This window comes from Schistocerca piceifrons, chromosome 3 (assembly GCF_021461385.2).
Source record: "Schistocerca piceifrons isolate TAMUIC-IGC-003096 chromosome 3, iqSchPice1.1, whole genome shotgun sequence".
NCBI lineage: Eukaryota > Metazoa > Arthropoda > Insecta > Orthoptera > Acrididae > Schistocerca > Schistocerca piceifrons.
The window spans coordinates 697,884,678-697,904,354 of record NC_060140.1 but is presented as its reverse complement, the minus strand read 5'-3'; positions in this window follow the sequence as shown (position 1 = coordinate 697,904,354).

The window sequence follows — 19,677 nt, the reverse complement described above, 5'->3', positions numbered from 1 at the left end:
TGTGAGACCCAACTCGCTTTATTTGTTCATGAGACCCCGAAAATATTAGATACAGGCTCCCAGGTAGATGCTGTTTTTCTTGACTTACGGAAGGCGTTCGATACAGTTCCGCACTGTCACCTGATAAACAAAGTAAGAGCCTACGGAATATCAGACCAGCTGTGTGGCTGGATTGAAGAGTTTTTAACAAACAGAACACAGCATGTTGTTATCAATGGAGAGACGTCTACAGACGTTAAAGTAACCTCTGGTGTGCCACAGGGGAGTGTTATGGGACCATTGCTTTTCACAATATATATAAATGACCTAGTAGATAGTGTCGGAAGTTCCATGCGGCTTTTCGCGGATGAAGCTGTAGTATACAGAGAAGTTGCAGCATTAGAAAATTGTAGCGAAATGCAGGAAGATCTGCAGCGGATAGGCACTTGGTGCAGGGAGTGGCAACTGACCCTTAACATAGACAAATGTAATGTATTGCGAATACATAGAAAGAAGGCTCCTTTATTGTATGATTATATGATAGCGGAACAAACACTGGTAGCAGTTACTTCTGTAAAATATCTGGGAGTATGTGTGCGGAACGATTTGAAGTGGAATGATCATACAAAATTAATTGTTGGTAAGGCGGGTACCAGGTTGAGATTCATTGGGAGAGTCCTTAGAAAATGTAGTCCATCAACAAAGGAGGTGGCTTACAAAACACTCGTTCGACCTATACTTGAGTATTTCTCATCAGTGTGGGATCTGTACCAGATCGGGTTGACGGAGGAGATAGAGAAGATCCAAAGGAGAGCGGCGCGTTTCGTCACAGGGTTATTTGGTAACCGTGATAGCGTTACGGAGATGTTTAACAAACTCAAGTGGCAGACTCTGCAAGAGAGGCGCTCTGCATCGCGGTGTAGCTTGCTCGCCAGGTTTCGAGAGGGTGCGTTTCTGGATGAGGTATCGAATATATTGCTTCCCCCTACTTATACCTCCCGAGGAGATCACGAATGTAAAATTAGAGAGATTAGAGCGCGCACGGAGGCTTCCAGACAGTCGTTCTTCCCGCGAACCATACGCGACTGGAACAGGAAAGGGAGGTAATGACAGTGGCACGTAAAGTGCCCTCCGCCACACACCGTTGGGTGTCTTACGGAGTATAAATATAGATGTAGATGAATGCTGTTAAGCATAACATAGACGCGGTAATCTGAGATACATGCCACTAAATCTACCGCATTATGCGACACTGATACCCCTCAAGACTTCGTGAAACATGGCATGAGGATCGTGAGCACACCTTCAGCTATGCACGTTTTAAGGATCTTTTGCGCATGTACAGCTGGCGTGGCGTAATTGCCTATGGGCCAAATACATAGGGATTTGATAAACAATATGCACGGTTCACGCCGTTTACAGCTAGCCCTTAGCACTCAACTACATGTCTGTGTAAAGGCCACCAGGTGGTAGCACACTGCAGCAGACATTTATCCCCGTTCGCTTGGCATAAATCCCTCTAGACGATAGCACGCTGCTCAGGTATGCCAGTTCACTCACTATAAAGTAAAATTAGATAGGATGTCAGTATGTGTTATAGTTGTACTGACAGAAAAACATACTTTGTGGGTCTCTGAATGATTATTAAGTTTCAAATTTTATCATACAATAATCCATCTGAAGCGCTGAGAACCATAAAGCACATCATTATAGACATGAAGTTATAGCATTTGTTCATGCTTCTGAAATCTATTGTTCTGAAGGAGAGACTGCTTTATCTTTGCTGTAGACCCACATTGTGTATACAGACATTCACGAAAAACTGCCTCACTGGTTTGTCTGATATTCACTTAAATATGGGATCGATGACAGTGTGATTTAGCCGTCATGGTTCTCAGCATCTCATTGGTATTCAAGTGACCATGCTGGTAGACATTACTTCGTAATTTCACTCATTTCCACAAACGGCAGATTGTTTGGAGTTTGTTGTTTACTGTGCTGGAGGATCGGCTTCATTGTGCCCTGTCAATACGAAGTGTTTAAGTGCTAACAGAAAATTACCAGGCTCAGTTACCTGTAAAGGAACTAAGGCCTCCCAGACGAGGTCTGTTGACTCAGAAAGTGATGAAATCAAATAAGTGTGCCTACAAGTGAACATTTAACAAAGAAATGTATGATAAGCATAAGTTGTTGTTTATATGCCACGGAAGTTAATTCATGGACTTACAGATGTGTTACGGATCTTGTACAATTGTCAGAAAAAAATAAGAAAGCTCAGGAACTACCCTTGTACAAAAATAAGAAACGGGGAGCACCGCGAGCTTAAACATTATTTATTTCTTGCCCTAAACTGTACTTAATTATGTACAAAAAAACAAAATTCTACAAAAACAGTTGTTTCTTTTTCTGACGAGTTATGCACATTATCATCATTATTATTGCTTTGGTAGTGGCTGTAGTTGTATAAACTTGTTGATAAGCTTAACTGTTAAACAGAAGATGCTGTTAATTTCACACTCTCAAGTTTATCTAAATTTAAAAATTTTTGGAACACCCAGAATGTATAATCACGAGCCGTCACTGCTAGTAAATACGGTAAATACGAAAATGTCTTGCCTTGTTGGTTGCACTCGTATCGGTGTTGAAGTTGATGCTTGCTGAGTGAAAATTAGAATAGGTCTTTCACGTCTCCAGTGATGAAATTAATTTATGAGTATCACGCACATGTAGTAGCCATGTGAACTTGCTGTATTGTCGGCTCCATATTCCGTCATCAGATATTCTTGCTTTTCGACACAACATAAACTGAAGACAACGTCAGGAACTATTAGCCGCTGCCACACCAAACGTTAAGCACTTTCACTCCGAATTTTTGCTTTTTAAGCCACACGTTGCCAGACATGGCACGCCACGATACATACACTACGAAGGCTCAACTGCAACTGCCTCCGGTTTTCCGTTCTTTTCCTCCATTGCCTTGCTCACACCAAGATCGTCCAGAAGATTGGCGGTCGAAAACCCATAGTGGATTCCCTACCCCTATGATTTCAGTTTGTTTAAATGAATACATGTTCTTGTACCCTTAGAATATTAAAGTCAGTAGATGAATCTATACATATGACATTCTCTGAGATCTGAAGGCGGTTTGTATATATTGTAACTGGAATATGGTTTTGTCACTATATATCATGCAGAATCTGAAATCAACTAACAGCCTCAAAAAGAACTAACACTTCTCACGGAAAGCATGTTTACTGCGCACAAAAAAATGGTTCAAATGGCTCTGAGCACTATGGGACTTAACATCTGAGGTCATCAGTCCCCTAGAACTTAGAACTACCTATGGACATCACACACATCCATGCCGGAGGCAGGATTCGAACCTGCGACGGTAGCGGTCGCGCGGTTCCAGACTGAAGCGCCTAGAACCGCTCGGCCACCAAGGCCGGCTTACTGCAAACATACGAAGTGAATGTGGTGCTGAATTGCCTTTCTAAGTAGAGAGTGTTCATATTTACACACACTTAGAATGTTCCAGCATATTTTAGCACTCTATAAGTTACTAAACCTAAAACATTCCAATGAAACTAGAAATATTAGATGATAAACAATTGCAGAAGGCGAGAATCGAACCAGTGACCTGCTCGTCGCCACCCAGCGACTGTTATCGCTACACCAAGGCGAAAGAAGCGTAGCAGGTCACAGTATTTACCGACTCGCGCAGTACATTCTGGAATATTCTGAGATGCAGGGACCTTTAACAGAACAAAAGAGATACGAAGAACACTGCTGTTGCTGAGCGCCGTTCTGCGTTGTTCTCCAAGAGGAACCTCATATCGCGATAAGAGTGCTGACGTCAAAGACACTGAGTTAGGTGACAAAAGGCACTTATGTCAGCAACGCCCGGAATTTCAGAGGTGCATAAATGTGTTTTCTCCTAGAGGTAAAGCTGTACTTGAACGGCGTGTTGCACCAGATTCGAACCTCTTCAAGATAAAGCATTTGTTAGGAAGTCACGTAGACAGAGTGCTCGAAGAAAATGTTGTTGAAAATAAGGTGATAAACAAATTTTTAAAAAAATGCCCATTGAGAAAAGCTGTTTGCCATGTTTGGAACTGTGAATGGCTTGTACCTCGGAACATAAGGGCAGGTACGTCGTGGGCATTTAACGTGATCCTTGCCCGTGGGTCGACTATGTGAAGCCAAGTAGACGTCATATGACTTCTGTCTTTCGTGTTATGTTAGAACAAGGATGTAAACTTGCACATCTGCATCGAATAATATTTCTGGTTTCTGGAAGATGAGGAGAGGACCAAGCTGATGAGGATGAATCATATGTACAAAGTACAAGGCAGCAGAAGAACTCGTGTCCAGGAGACTTGTTGCAAGGGGTTTCCCCAACCTACTTGCGTTACCTCTATATCCTACATATTTTTGTCACTACGTAGAGTTTGACAACGGAATACATAAAAGTGGTTGATATATAGGCGCTATAAGTTCAGTTGCTTCAAGTAATAATATGGTTACAGTCTGTTGTGTCTTTTTATAATTAAAAAACATTGAGAACTTACACTTGTACGAGGGTAATCCCAAAAGTAAGGTCTCCTATTTTTTTATAAGTACAGAACTCTGTTTGTGTGGCAGTTGGCCGCACTGTTATGAAGAGTGGGCCACGCGCTGTGTGTAAACATGCGCACGCCGCGCTGAGTCGCTCAGTCTTAGCTTGGCAGCCGTTGAGAATGGAGCTCCTGTTGGATGTTACCGCCAAGTGCGAATTGCGTGCAGTTATTCGGTTTTGAACGCAAAGGACACTGCGCCGATTGAAACCCATCGCCAATTGACGGAAGTGTATGGTGAATCGTGCATGGATGTCAAAAATGTTCGTAAGTGGTGTAGAGTTTGCAGCTGGTCGGACCGAAATTCACGACGAACAAAGGAGCGTGAGGCCGTCAATTTCTGAGGAGACAATGTTGAAGGTTGAGCAAACCAAGCGTGAAGATCGGCGGATCAGCCTGGATGATCTCTGCACGTTGCTTCCTGAGGTTTCCCGAAGCACCGCCCACAGAATTTTAACGGAAACATTGAACTACCGGAAGATGTGCGCAATAAGGGGGTCCACGCTGACTGAGGATCACATGCGGCAACCAGTTGATGCTTCCCGCGCATTTATTCACCGCCTTGCAGCCGAACAGGACAATTTTCTGGACACAATTGTCACGGGTGACGAAACTTGGGCATACCACTTTACATCTGAGACCACGCAACAATCACACCAGTGGCGGCATCCTTCTTCGCCACAACCGCGGAAAATCAAACAAACACAGTCTGCCGGTAAAGTCATGATAACGGGTTTTACGTATCGGAAAGGGGTATTGTTGGTCGACTTTATGCCCACTGGGACCACAATTAACGCTGACAGGTCTGTGAGACTGAAAAAACTCAAACGGGCAATTCAGAACCGGAGAGAAGGAATGCTGAGCTAGGGCGTACACTTTCTCCATGACAACACTCCCCCATACATCGCTCGGCAAACCGTTGCTCTCCTGCAACAGTTTCAGCGGAACATAATCAACCAACCATCCTATAGTCCTGACTTGGCGCCAAGTGACTATCACCTGTTCCCGAGGTTAAAAGAACATTTGTCCCGAAAGCGATTCAGCTCCGACGACGAGGTGAAAAAGAGATTGACAATGTTGACTGGAATACTCCCTCTCAAATTCTGAAGGTGGCAGGGGTGAAATACAGGGAGGGAAAGGCTATTTACAATTTGTGCAGAAACCAGATGGCAGTTATGAGTCGAGGGACATGAAAGAGAAGCAGTGCTTGGGAAAGCAGTGAGACAGGGTTGCAGCCTCTCCCCGATGTTATTCAATCTGTATATTGAGCAAGCAGTGAAGGAAACAAAAGAAAAATTCGGAGTAGGTATTAAAATCCATGGAGAAGAAATTAAAACTTTGAGGTTCACCGATGACATTGTAAATCTGTCAGAGACAGCAAAGGACTTGGAAGACCAGCTGAACGGAGTGGATAGTGTCTTGAAGAGAGGTTATAAGATGAACATCAACAAAAGCAAAACGAGGATAATTGAATGTAGTTGGGTGATACTGTGGGAATTAGATTAGGAAATGAGACACATAAAGTAGTGAAGGAGTTTTGCTATTTGGGGAGCAAAATAACTGATGATGGTCGAAGTAGAGAGGATATAAAATGTAGACTGGCAATGGCAAGGAAAGCGTTTCTGAAGGAGAGAAATTTGTTAACATCGAGTATAAAGAGTCACGAAGTCGTTTCTGAAAGTATTTGTGTGGAGTGTTGTGGAAGTGAAACATGGACGATAAATAGGTTGGACAAGAAGAGAATAGAAGCTTTCGAAATGTGGTGCTACAGAAGAATGCTGAAGATTAGATGGGTAGATCACATAAGTAATGAGGAGGTATTGAATAGGATTGGGGAGAAGTTTGTAACACAACTTGACTACAAGAAGGGATCGGTTGCTAGGACATGTTCTGAGGCATCAAGAGATCACCAATTTCGTGTTGGAGGGCAGCGTGGAGGGTAAAAATCGTAGAGGGAGACCAAGAGATGAATACACTAAGAAGATTCAGAGGGATGTAAGTTGCGGTAGGTACTGGGAGATGAAGGAGCTTGCACAAGATAGAGTAGCATGGACAGCTGCATCAAACCAGTCTCAGGACTGAAGACCACAACAAAAACAACTTTCTGAACAGCATGGCGGCGAGCTGGCATGACATGGGCGTACAAAAACTGCTACAGCGTCTACAAAAAAGCATCGACAGAAATGTTGATTATGGCGAAAAATAACTAAGTCTTTAAGATGTAAACCATTGTAGAAATAAACAGGTCTATGTACTTATGAAAAAATAGGAGACCTTACTTTTGGGCTTACCCTCGTATATGATGACTCAAAACCACCTAGAATAAGATGTGTACAAGGTGTGTTCTAGAAATTCCTGAACTTTGTTCGCAGAATCTATTTCTCCTTTTACCTTTTACTTATTGTGCTTGTCTCCTTCGAGATACGCTCCTCCGCAATTGATACACCGCTCCCAAAGCCGTTTCCGCTTCCGGAAGTAATCTTGGCAAGCCTCTTGCTGGATCGCGCGAAAGCAGTTTGAGAATTTTCATGTATCTTGTCTATCGTTGCAAATCTTCGTCCTCTCATCGGGGTTTTCAAATTTGGAAAAAAAAAAACCACAGTTGCCAACTCGTTCTCATTTGCGTTATCCAAAAGGTCTTCACAGATAGCGAGGAGAACGTTTTTCTGGCTTTGACTCACGAGCCTTGGGACGAACGTGACGGCACCACGATGCGTTCCAAGATGCTGCGTCAGGATTTCATGACATTATCCAACCGAAATGTTCCATTCTTCTGCAGTCTCTCGGACGGTCAGCCTTCGATTGGCACGCACAGTTTCGTTGATGTTCCGACACGAGCGTCGTCAGTAGACGTCGAAGAGCATCCTGAACGAGGGGCATTTTTAACTTCCATTCGTCAATTTTTAAACTGTGTGAACCATTCGTAACACAGAGTACGGCTTAAGCACTCATCACCGTAGGCTTCCTTCATCATTTGGTGCGTCTCTGTAAAGGTTTCCTTGAGTTTAGCGCAAAATTTACTGCAGAACCGTTGCTCCTGTAACTCTGCCATCTCGAAATTCGCATACTGTGCGACACAACGTTCTACTCAGTACAGCACTAAACAATAACTAACAGACGTTCAATGACGAAACTTCCGGTAGTTACACGTTAAACACAGGTGTGTGCAGGGATGCCAGCCCCATTTCACTCCAACTCATCGTTGGCGCGCCGGCCGCGGTGGTCTAGCGGTTCTAGGCGCTCAGTCCGAAAGCGCGGGACTGCTACGGTCGCAGGTTCGAATCCTGCCTCGGGCATGGATGTGTGTGATGTCCTTAGGTTAGTTAGGTTTAAGTAGTTCTAAGTTCTAGGGGGCTGATGACCACAGATGTTAAGTCCCATAGTGCTCAGAGCCATTTTTTTTTCATCGTTGGCGCGAATTTACGAATGTTCCGGAATTTTTTGAACGGACCTCGCATATGAAACCATTCTACGAATTACACATGAACTTAAACGCCGTCCACAGACCCTGGAGGTTCAGTCTGTACCGACCGACGCCACTTGAAACGTCCCCTTAGAAAAATTAATGAATTACTGTGCTGATAAACCTCTTACATTATTTTATTTTCAAACAGCTGAGCAGAACTGAACGTACTCAGACATTTCGCGCTTTGCCTATTCTGATCAACACTAAACTGACACACAATATTTTTAGCGCAACGCAATCTGACTTTCAATAATCCCTACAGAAGAATGGCCCTGACTAACAATAACCTATACCTTTCACTACTGCCAGCTAAATAAAAGATTCAAACTACTGAAGGCACTAACTACTGATAGGTATAGTTAGCAAATGAAAGATTTTGATAGAGAACAAACAATATATTTACCTTAATAGTGTTCAAAAGTCATAATATATATATATATATATATATATATATATATATATATATATATATATATATATATATAGCAGTTCATGACATCCAGTCTTACAAATTTACTGTCTCTGATGGACACAGGTCCAGATCATCTGCTCTCAAAACTCCGCCATATCTCTCCCCACATTCACCACTGCTGGCGGCTGACCTCCAACTGCGCAACGCTACGCACTCTTAACAGCCAACTGCCCAACACTACAATAGCATATACTCCAACAATGCAAACCAACCACAGCCTTCACACAGCGCAGTCAGTGATTTTCATACAGCGCGCTACGTGGCGTTACCAACATAAAAACCTAAACAGCCTACTTACAACTTCGTCCTCTGTCAATGACCTCTCTAAATGTGATAAGGTGTGGGGAGATCTCAGCACGTCCCACTCCAGCCGTTGTCAGTTTTCCTGACCTGGAGTCAATACTACTCCGTCAAGTTGCTCCACAATTGACGTCACGAAGCTGGATGTACACCGTTCCAGTCCTGCCATCAAGTAAAAATCCCTGTCATTATCGGGATTCGAACCCGAGTCCTCTGCATGACAATCAGCCGCTCTGACGACATTTTTTATGTATTTTTAGCAGACCACAAAAACTGAGTCGTGACGGGGAGGGCAGGAGGCTGAGGCCGCCAGCCGTCGCAACCTGAGGCCTGCCTGCGACGTCATCCCTCCCCCATCTCCTCCTCCACTACGACGGATTTGACGGGAGAGGTAACTGACTACAATGATTTATAATTTTGATTTCTTATTATTGTTATTTTATTTAATTTTTGTGGTGTTAATATATATCTACGAGACGAGAGGAGGGAGGGGGAGGGGGAGGGGGGGGGGGGGGGACGGAGCCGTAGGAGGCGAGGCCCGCGACATAACGGGCAGACAAACACATGAACTAAAATTTATATTCAGGTTGGTTGCAGACCCTCAACCGGTCTCCTTCTCCCAACACACGGTCATCCCTGGCACCGAGGCAGAACCAGCTTTCATCAGAAAATAGAACAGAAGTCCACCCCGCCCTTCAATGATCTCTCGCTCGACACCACTGAAGACGGAAATGGCGGTGGTTTGGGGTCATGAATTGGTCGCTACGTGGCGTCTGTCTTGACCATCGCTGCCAGCAATCACGTACAGTCGCTGCTACATTCCTGCCAAGACTTTCTGCAATATCGCAGAAGAAACATCGAGCTTCTGGTAACTCTATTACACTCAGTGAGGTTTTGATAATGGTGCCGTTGACACCTTCAAGGCATTCTTGACTAACACCAACTCTAACGCACACGACCGTTGCAGCACGTATTTAAAGGAAACCTGAGTTGCATCCTTATAGTTCACTCTTATGCGACTGGCGCGAAATTTGAATAGACTTCATCTTTCAGATGTAGAAACGCGCCTACCAATTTTCGTTGATGTCCCACAAGTCCTTTTTGGTGTTGCGATCTTTTACCGTCATTGTAGTTTTCTGTCTATACTGGCCCAAATAGCGAAAGTTTAATTACAACGACTCTGATACAACTTGTGTTACAGGTGACTTCACACAAACCTTACTGTAGCTGTATAGCAAAGTATTTAGCTGTCGTTTGTTTTGTCAAGGAAATGTAATTAAAGTAGAAAAGATGTAATCAGTAACATGTCACAGTGGAATAAACAAGCAGCGGTTTTAAACTGTCTGAACCCTGGGTACTCCGTAGATGATGGGTTGTTGCGCTACGATACTGCTTATAACTGAAGCTGCTTTCTGTTACGGAGTTGTAAACTTTTTTTTAGTATTTTGATGCAGCTTATTTTAGGTATCTCCTACTATTCGTAAATTGTGGTGAATTTGTTGATTTTCGACTTATAGTGAAGTCACGGCTGGCTTTCGTGTGCCTTTACACTTGTCAATAGGAGAGTACTGTCGCTGTTGTGAATTAACACTTGGTCGATCAACTGATGACGGTATCAAATGAAAAATTATTCAAAAGAATACCCCTTTGCACACAGAATGCAGAAGAAATGTTGGGAAATCAAACAGAGCGAGGTTGTAAACGACAGAAAAGTTTTACAGAGGTTCAATAGCCATGTTAGAAAGTTGCTGCGAAAGCAAAGAGTGATTCATCTTCGATTTAAGAGAGGGCAAAGCCTAGTTGATAATTAAAAGCTGAATGAACGCAAAATGAGTGTAAGGAGAGCAAAGAGAGACGCCTTCACTGAGTTTGAAACTAAAATTTTGCTAAGCGACCTGATTAAACCTCATGCTAAATTTTAGTCTTATGTTAAACCAGTAACCGGACCGAAATCATTTATTCATCCCGTCAGTGATCAAATGGCGCTGAAAAAGATACCAAGACAACCGATATTATAACGGAGAATACTGTATTCGATATCCTGAAATCGTTTCTCTGATGAAGACCGTATGGTTCCTCCTTTCAATTCACCGGACGAATGGCGAAATGACACATATTGAAGTAGGAAATTGCGGTCTAGAAAACTAATTGAAACTGCTTTTTAATGGAAAGACGACTGTATCTGATGAAATACCAGAGTGGTTCTGGAGATTTTATGCGAATGTATTTACTACATTTGTAGCAGTTATATGTCGTAGGTCGCTGAAGCAAGAAAGGGTACCCAGCGTCTGGGAAAAAGAAAAAGTAAAGCTGCGGGCCATTTCCGTTTCCAAGACGGAACGTCGGATGGATAGACATATTTACAAGAGTCTACGAGTGCTTGTTGAAGAGTAATGCCTCAGAATTATGAGTGTCAAAACTGTTAAAGTTTTTCAAATAAATAAACGTCATTAACCTTCTACATCTTTATTATTAATTTCTACATATTTTCAGCCCCCTGCCACTAGAGGGCTCCAAATTGTCGCGTGTAACATGGCAGTGTCTAACGTAACTATGCCGGTGGATCACAAACAGCGTGTATAATCGAGTTTCGAATTCGAAGTGTTCGTCCACACATCGAACACTCTCTCCTTCTGCATGACAGTGCCAGAGCACACACGAGCGCTGCGCCATCTGCAACAGTGTCATCGGTCATCCTCATTATAGTCCCGACTTCGACACAACCGATTTTTATCAGTTTCCCAAACATAAAGAACAGTTTCGAGGACTTCTCTGTGACAGAGCTCAATCAGTGCAAGCAGATCGGAGGTTGTGGCTCTGTCAACAAAGTCGAACGTTCGGCCGACGGTACAAACAAACTGGTCCCTCTCCAGGGTGACTTTGTCGAGAAATAAATACGCACAAACGAAGAATAAAAGTGTAGAATGTTAATAACATGTGCTTTATTTAAAAATCTTCAAGAGTTCTCACATAAAAAAATCTGAGTCAATACTTTTCAGCACGCCTTCGTACATCGCTGATGACAGACCTTTGTAGAATTATGACGTTTTTGGAGAACGAAGTTCTCAACATGGATCCCATAAACAGAGATCTTGAGAAACTCTGCTCTCTCTGTTCGTCCATGAGATCAACAGCGACGTAAACAAAGGCGCCCAGGTTGATGCTGAGTTCCTTGGTTTGCGTAAAGCATTCGATACAGTCCCGCACTGTCATTCAGTGAGCAAAAGACGAGCTTAACGAGTATCGGACCAGATTTGTAAGTGGATACACGACTGTCTTGCAGATTGAAATCAACATGTCCTTTTCAATCGAACGAAATCGACAATTGTAAAGTCAGTTTCAGGATTATGCCAAGGAGTATTACAGGGCCGCTGCTGTTTAAAATTCATATAAATCATCTAGTGCGCAAAGTTTGAGGCTCCGCGTGGCTTGTCAGGGATAATGCTGTTTTAAACAGGAAGGTGGCAACGACGAAGACTATCGAAATGCAGGGAACCTACAGAGGATGGAAGTTTACTGCAGGGAGCGGCAGTTCCCCCTAAATGTAAATAAATGTACATAAACTGGCGATTACACTATAGGCTACAAACCACTGTTAATAGTAACTACCGTAAATATCTAGGAAAAAATGACCACATAAAGGTTGTCCAGCGAAGAAGTCCCTGATTTCAAAACTAAATTTCTCGATAACTAATATCGATAGACGAGTGCAACAAACGGTATGTTCATTGTCAAAGGGTAAGAATTTTCTACAGAAATTTCGAAATAGTTCGAAAAGCTGCTAAGAGGTGGCACTGTCATCACAATACATAGTGTCTATAAATAGTGCCCGCAGCTCAGAGTGATCAGTTCCATCGTTGAAATGTGAATGGACGTCAGCACGAAGGAAGAGGTTGAAACCAGGCATTCTTTTGAATAACGTCCTACCGCAAAAAGGCGTAGGTTTCAGACACGATTTAATGTTCTAAAAGGACCCGATGGGAAAACCGAATGCAAAATCTTCGTCAGATTCCAACGGACAGACAGCGTGGCTGATGACGAAGCGAGGAATATCGGGCCAGGCAACCTGAAGTTACTTGTGAAAATGTCTACATCTACATCTAAATCTATACTCCGCGAGCCACCTTACGGTGTGTGGCGGAGGGTACTTATTGTACCACTATCTGATCCCCCCTTCCCTGTTCCATTCACGAATTGTGCGTGGGAAGAACGACTGCTTGTAAGTCTCCGTATTTGCTCTAATTTCTCGGATCTTTTCGTTGTGATCATTACGCGAGATATATGTGGGCGCTAGTAATATGTTGCCCATCTCTTCCCGGAATGTGCTCTCTCGTAATTTCGATAATAAACCTCTCCGTATTGTGTAACGCCTTTCTTGAAGTGTCCGCCACTGGAGCTTGTTCAGCATCTCCGTAACGCTCTCGCGCTGACTAAATGTCCCCATGACGAATCGCGCTGCTTTTCGCTGGATCATGTCTATCTCTTCTATTAATCCAACCTGGTAAGGGTCCCATACTGATGAGCAATACTCAAGAATCGGACGAACAAGCGTTTTGTAAGCTACTTCTTTCGTCGATGAGTCACATTTTCTTAGAATTCTTCCTATGAATCTCAACCTGGCGCCTGCTTTTCCCACTATTTGTTTTATGTGATCATTCCACTTCAGATCGCTCCGGATAGTAACTCCTAAGTATTTTACGGTCGTTACCGCTTCCAATGATTTACCACCTATGGCATAATCGTACTGGAATGGATTTCTGCCCCTATGTATGCGCATTATATTACATTTATCTACGTTTAGGGAAAGCTGCCAGCTGTCGCACCATGCATTAATCCTCTGCAGGTCTTCCTGGAGTACGTACGAGTCTTCTGATGTTGCTACTTTCTTGTAGACAACCGTGTCATCTGCAAATAGCCTCACGGAGCTACCGATGTTGTCAACTAAGTCATTTATGTATATTGTAAACAATAAAGGTCCTATCACGCTTCCTTGCGGTACTCCCGAAATTACCTCTACATCTGCAGATTTTGAACCGTTAAGAATGACATGTTGTGTTCTTTCTTCTAGGAAATCCTGAATCCAATCACAAACCTGGTCCGATATTCCGTAAGCTCGTATTTTTTTCACTAAACGTAAGTGCGGAACCGTATCAAATGCCTTCCTGAAGTCCAGGAATACGGCATCAATCTGCTCGCCAGTGTCTACGGCACTGTGAATTTCTTGGGCAAATAGGGCGAGCTGAGTTTCACATGATCTCTGTTTGCGGAATCCATGTTGGTTATGATGAAGGAGATTTGTATTATCTAAGAACGTCATAATACGAGAACACAAAACATGTTCCATTATTCTACAACAGATTGACGTAAGCGAAATAGGCCTATAATTATTCGCATCTGATTTATGACCCTTCTTGAAAATGGGAACGACCTGCGCTTTCTTCCAGTCGCTAGGTACTTTACGTTCTTCCAGCGATCTACGATAAATTGCTGATAGAAAGGGGGCAAGTTCTTTAGCATAATCACTGTAGAATCTTAAGGGTATCTCGTCTGGTCCGGATGCTTTTCCGCTACTAAGTGATAGCAGTTGTTTTTCAATTCCGATATCGTTTATTTCAATATTTTCCATTTTGGCGTCCGTGCGACGGCTGAAGTCAGGGACCGTGTTACGATTTTCCGCAGTGAAACAGTTTCGGAACACTGAATTCAGTATTTCTGCCTTTCTTCGGTCGTCCTCTGTTTCGGTGCCATCGTGGTCAACGAGTGACTGAATAGGGGATTTAGATCCGCTTACCGATTTTACATATGACCAAAACTTTTTAGGGTTCTTGTTTAGATTGTTTGCCAATGTTTTATGTTCGAATTCGTTGAATGCTTCTCTCATTGCTCTCTTTACGCTCTTTTTCGCTTCGTTCAGCTTTTCCTTATCAGCAAAATCCAAGGAAGTCCGTCCGAAAAATTGCAGCAGAGACTGCTTTGAAGCGCTCCAGTATGCAAAAAACAATGAGACGGAGCCTACACACGTTTCTATTCGAAGTCCGACACCAGGGCTTATCTGTACGACCTGTGTGACAGGGGACAGACTTTGCGAACCAAATTCTCACCCTGGTTGACAATGACGGATTTGATGTTGGCTCCATCTGGTTTATAGAATAGAATTGAGAATAAACAAACTGGTGATTTTGGGGTTCCGTAAAATCCCCATTTGTGTGAAGCGAAAACATTGTATTCTCCCATAGTTACTGTTCGGGCTGCGATGTGCAGCAGGGGCACTGTTGGTCATTTTTCATACGAGAAACGATAAAAGTTACGTTGCTGTTTTGGAACAATTTGTCGCCCCATCACACCGAACAGGTGTTTCGCTTTCTTGATAAATACTTAAAGAAAAGTGTCATTGTGTTGAATTATTGCAAATTTATTTGTGCAGGGATGGAATGGACTCCATATTCGCTGGCTTCGACTTCTTGTGACTACTTTCAGGTGGGGTACCTTGAAAGACGCATCTACCGGAACCGTTCCACCACGCTGGACAAACTTGAATCGGTGATCTGTGTTGTGTATGGTATTTCCGTCGATTCATGACAGGATTCGATGGCAAATTTCACTGTTCATTCGCGTCACCTCCGTACGGCGAGTGGTGGACGTTTCGAAAGCACTGTCATGTGATTGCAAAAATTGCTTGCAGAGGTCGAGTTTAGTTAGTACGAGCTGCATGGCATACAGCGCCATCTGCTAGCAGCTTTTAGGGTTATCTAAAAACTTCTGTACAACTTCTGCATAAAATTCTCGTGGCTTCACTTATCTATGAATCTTCGCTGGACACACTGTACAAATAGTGGTAAAAGCTGATGCCAGCTTGAGATTCGTTGTGAGAATCCTATGGAAATTCATTCGCGAAAGAGGTGGTTTTTGAATACTTATTCGACATAGAATGAGATTTTCACTCTGCAGGGGAGTGTGCGCTGACATGAAACTTCCTGGCAGATTAAAACTGTGTGCCCGACCGAGACACGAACTCGGGACCTTTGCCTTTCGCGGGCAAGTGCTCTACCATCTGAGCTACCGAAGCACGACTCAGGCACGGTCCTCACAGCTTTACTTCTGCCAGTATCTCGTCTCCTACTTTCCAAACTTTACAGAAGCTCTCCTGAGAACCTTGCAGAACTAGCATTCCTTTCCTGAACGGAAATGTCATTACTTCCAAATGTCGGCACAGTGCCTGGAGCATATCTTGAAAAGGAGCTGTATTGCCAAACACATCGTGCTATGACCAGGGATGGTGTGAGGCGATCGTTGTACATGATTTTGGAGGCCGCGGCTCTCTAATGGCGCATAAACTATGACAATAACGTCGTGGAAACCCATATGCTGAAGAACTGTCTGCAGATCGGAGAAGTCAGCGTGGTCGAAGTCCTGGCTAACGTGCACCGATGCCAAGGCATCAGGGAGATGTTGGTACCGAGCAAATGCTATCATGTCTCGGTAATGGAAAAGGGCCGTATTGATATTGTTGTCGCCTCCTAAGAAAGTCTGGTTGCAGGGTGTGCCGTAACATGCGACGTTCTTGAGTCGCGATGCCAGCAGCTGTGTAAAGATTTTCATATGGCTGTTGAGCAACGTGACTGGTCGATAATCATGGACCCAAGATCGCCTGTGCGGTTTCTGATTGGGTATAATGATGTATGAGACAGGCGAAATACCCTCAGACTTCAAGAAGAATATAATAATTCCAATCCCAAAGAAAGCGGGTGTTGACAGATGTGAAAATTACCGAAATATCAGTTTAATAAGTCATAGCTGCAAAATACTAACACGAATTCTTTACAGACGAATGGAAAAACTGGTAGAAGCCGACCTCGGGGAAGAGCAATTTGGATTCCGTAGAAATACTGGAACACGAGAGGCAATGCTGACCTTACGACTTATCTTAGAAGAAAGATTAAGGAAAGGCAAACCTACGTTTCTAGTATTTGTAGACTTAGAGAAAGCTTTTGACAATGTTGACTGGTATGCTCTCTTTCAAATTTATAAAGGTAGCAGGCGTAAAATACAGGGAGCGAAAGGCTATTACAATTTGTACAGAAACCAGATGGCAGTCAAAAGAGTCGAGGGACATGAAGGGGAAGCAGAGGTTGGGAAGGGAGTGAGACAGGGTTGTAGCCTCTCCCCGATGTTATTCAATCTGCATAGCGAGCAAACAGTAAAGGAAACAAAAGAAAAATTCGGAGTAGGTATTAAAATCCATGGAGAAGAAATAAAAACTTTGAGGTTCGCCGATGACATTGTAATTCTGTCAGACAGCAAAGGACCTGGAAGAGCAGCTGAACGGAATGGACAGTGACTTGAAAGGAGGAGATAAGATGAACATCAACAAAAGCAAAACGAGGATAATGGAATTTAGTCGAATTAAATCGGGTGATGCTGAGGGAATTAGATTAGGAAATGAGACGCTTACAGTAGTAAAAGAGTTTTGCTATCTGGGGAGCAAAATAACTGATGATGGACGAAGGAGAGGGGATATGAAATGTAGACTGGCAATGGCAAGGAAAGCATTTCTGAAGAAGAGAAATTTGTTACCATCGAGTATAGATTTAAGTGTCAGGAAGTCGTTTCTGAAAGTATTTGTATGGAGTGTAGCCATGTATGGAAGTGAAACATGGACGATAAATAGTTTAGACAAGAAGAGAATAGAAGCTTTCGAAATGTGGTGCTACAGAAGAATGCTGAAGATTAGATGGGTAGATGACATAACTAATGAGGAGGTATTGAATAGAATTGGGGAGAAGAGGAGTATGTGGCACAACTTGACAAGAAGAAGGGACCGGTTGGTAGGACATGTTCTAGAGGCATCAAGGGATCACATATTTAGCGTTGGAGGGCAGCGTGGAGGGTAAAAATCGTAGAGGGAGGCCAAGAGATGAATACACTAAGCAGATTCAGAAGGATGTAGGTTGCAGTAGGTACTGGGAGATGAAGAAGCTTGCACAGGATAGGGTAGCGTGGAGAGCTGCATCAAACCAGTCTCAGGACTGAAGACCACAACAACAACAACATAATGATGCCATCGAGAAAGGCGTAAGGGACCACTGTCATCGGAGGTATCAGCTCTTGTGTGATGATATTTCGTGTGGAAGCCAACAAAGAGTTAAAACTTTTGTAACATTCGATGGGGATACCATCAGGACCAGGGAATCTGTTACTAGATAACCTCAAGTACTTCATCTGTGATCGTGTCTTCTTGGAGTTCATCCGCTACCTCCACCAAGAGAGCGCTCGTAGTCAGTCATGTAACCTCCATGAATGGAATGCGGCACACAAGCATACAATCTGGCGAAATGTCTGTGGAAAGCAAGAGTGATGGTCTGTTGGGTCTTATGCCGCTGGCCTTCCGCATCAGTGAGGATGTGGATCAGAGGTCTGCCTTTTCTTTGTCTTTCCTGGAGGAGATAGTACTTCAACAAATGTTCGTGAGGTATACGATTAGAGTTCTGTTGGGTCTTATGCCGCTGGCCTTCCATATAAGAGAGGATGTGGATCAGGGCCCTGCCTCGTTCTTGTCTTTCCTGGAGGAGATAGTACATTAACAGGTATTCGTGAGGCATACGATTAGAGGTTCAAGACTGGACTACAGTTCCTTCTATGTGACGGCGAGTGATCAAGGAGACATGTGCCTTCATTCGATGTACAATCGTCTGCCGGGCTGGCTAGAAAGACGTCGTCTCACAGTTACAGAGAATGGAGTAATAGAAGTGCAAGGTATTAGTTTGCCACTCTTTAACTTCGTTACCATAACTCATCAATGTTTTACAGGAGTTCGGCTTTGCACAAAAAATGGCTCTGAGCACTATGGGACTCAACATCTTAGGTCATAAGTGTGGTGTCACCGCCAGACACCACACTTGCTAGGTGGTAGCTTAAATCGGCCGCGGTCCATTTAGTACATGTCGGACCCGCGTGTCGCCACTGTGTGATCGCAGACCGAGCGCCACCACAAGGCAGGTCTCGAGATACGGACGAGCACTCGCCCCAGTTGTACGACGACATTGCTAGCGACTATACGGACGATGCCTTTCTCTCATTTGCCGAGAGACAGTTAGAATAGCCTTCTGCTAAGTCCATGGCTACGACCTAGCAAGGCGCCATTAGTCTTACATAGTTTGATAGTTATCGTATAAATGTCTCAAGAAGAACGTTGTAAACCAACAAAGAATAAAGTTAAGTATTCGAGGAGCTGCATACTTTTCTTATTAGCATTCAATAGTTATCCTGTTCCAGAATTCACGCCAGTCGGCGTGTGTGTACACGTGCCTTTCTTTCGGCTACCCGTCACCGTGGACTGGCTGCCTTAGCAGTCCACATCAATAAGTCCCCTAGAACTTAGAACTACTTAAACCTAACTAACCTAAGGACATCACACACACCCATGCCCGAGGCAGGATTCGAACCTGCGACCGTAGCAGTCCCGCGGTTCCGGACTGCAGCGCCAGAACCGCTAGACCACCGCGGCCGGCGGCTTTGCACAGGAGAGCCACCAAGATAAGTTGGAGTCATAGGCACTGCAATGACTGCAGCATCGTGTCCATGCATCCTCGATCATGCACGGCCTGTGAAGAGCAGTGACCTCCTCAGTGAAGAATGTATGTCAGGCATGACGTCGGCTAGAGCCAGACAGTGCGTAGATATTAATGATAAACAAGCCAGATAGGATAAGGTCCATACTCCATGATTTTTGGTGATATACGACTTTACTACCTCTGTATGAAGCCCGTGACATGTGACAGTCGTCTTCTCTTCGAGCGGGTGAACGGGGTGCTGTGGCAAACGCTGTGGGGAGTACGTCGTCCTCA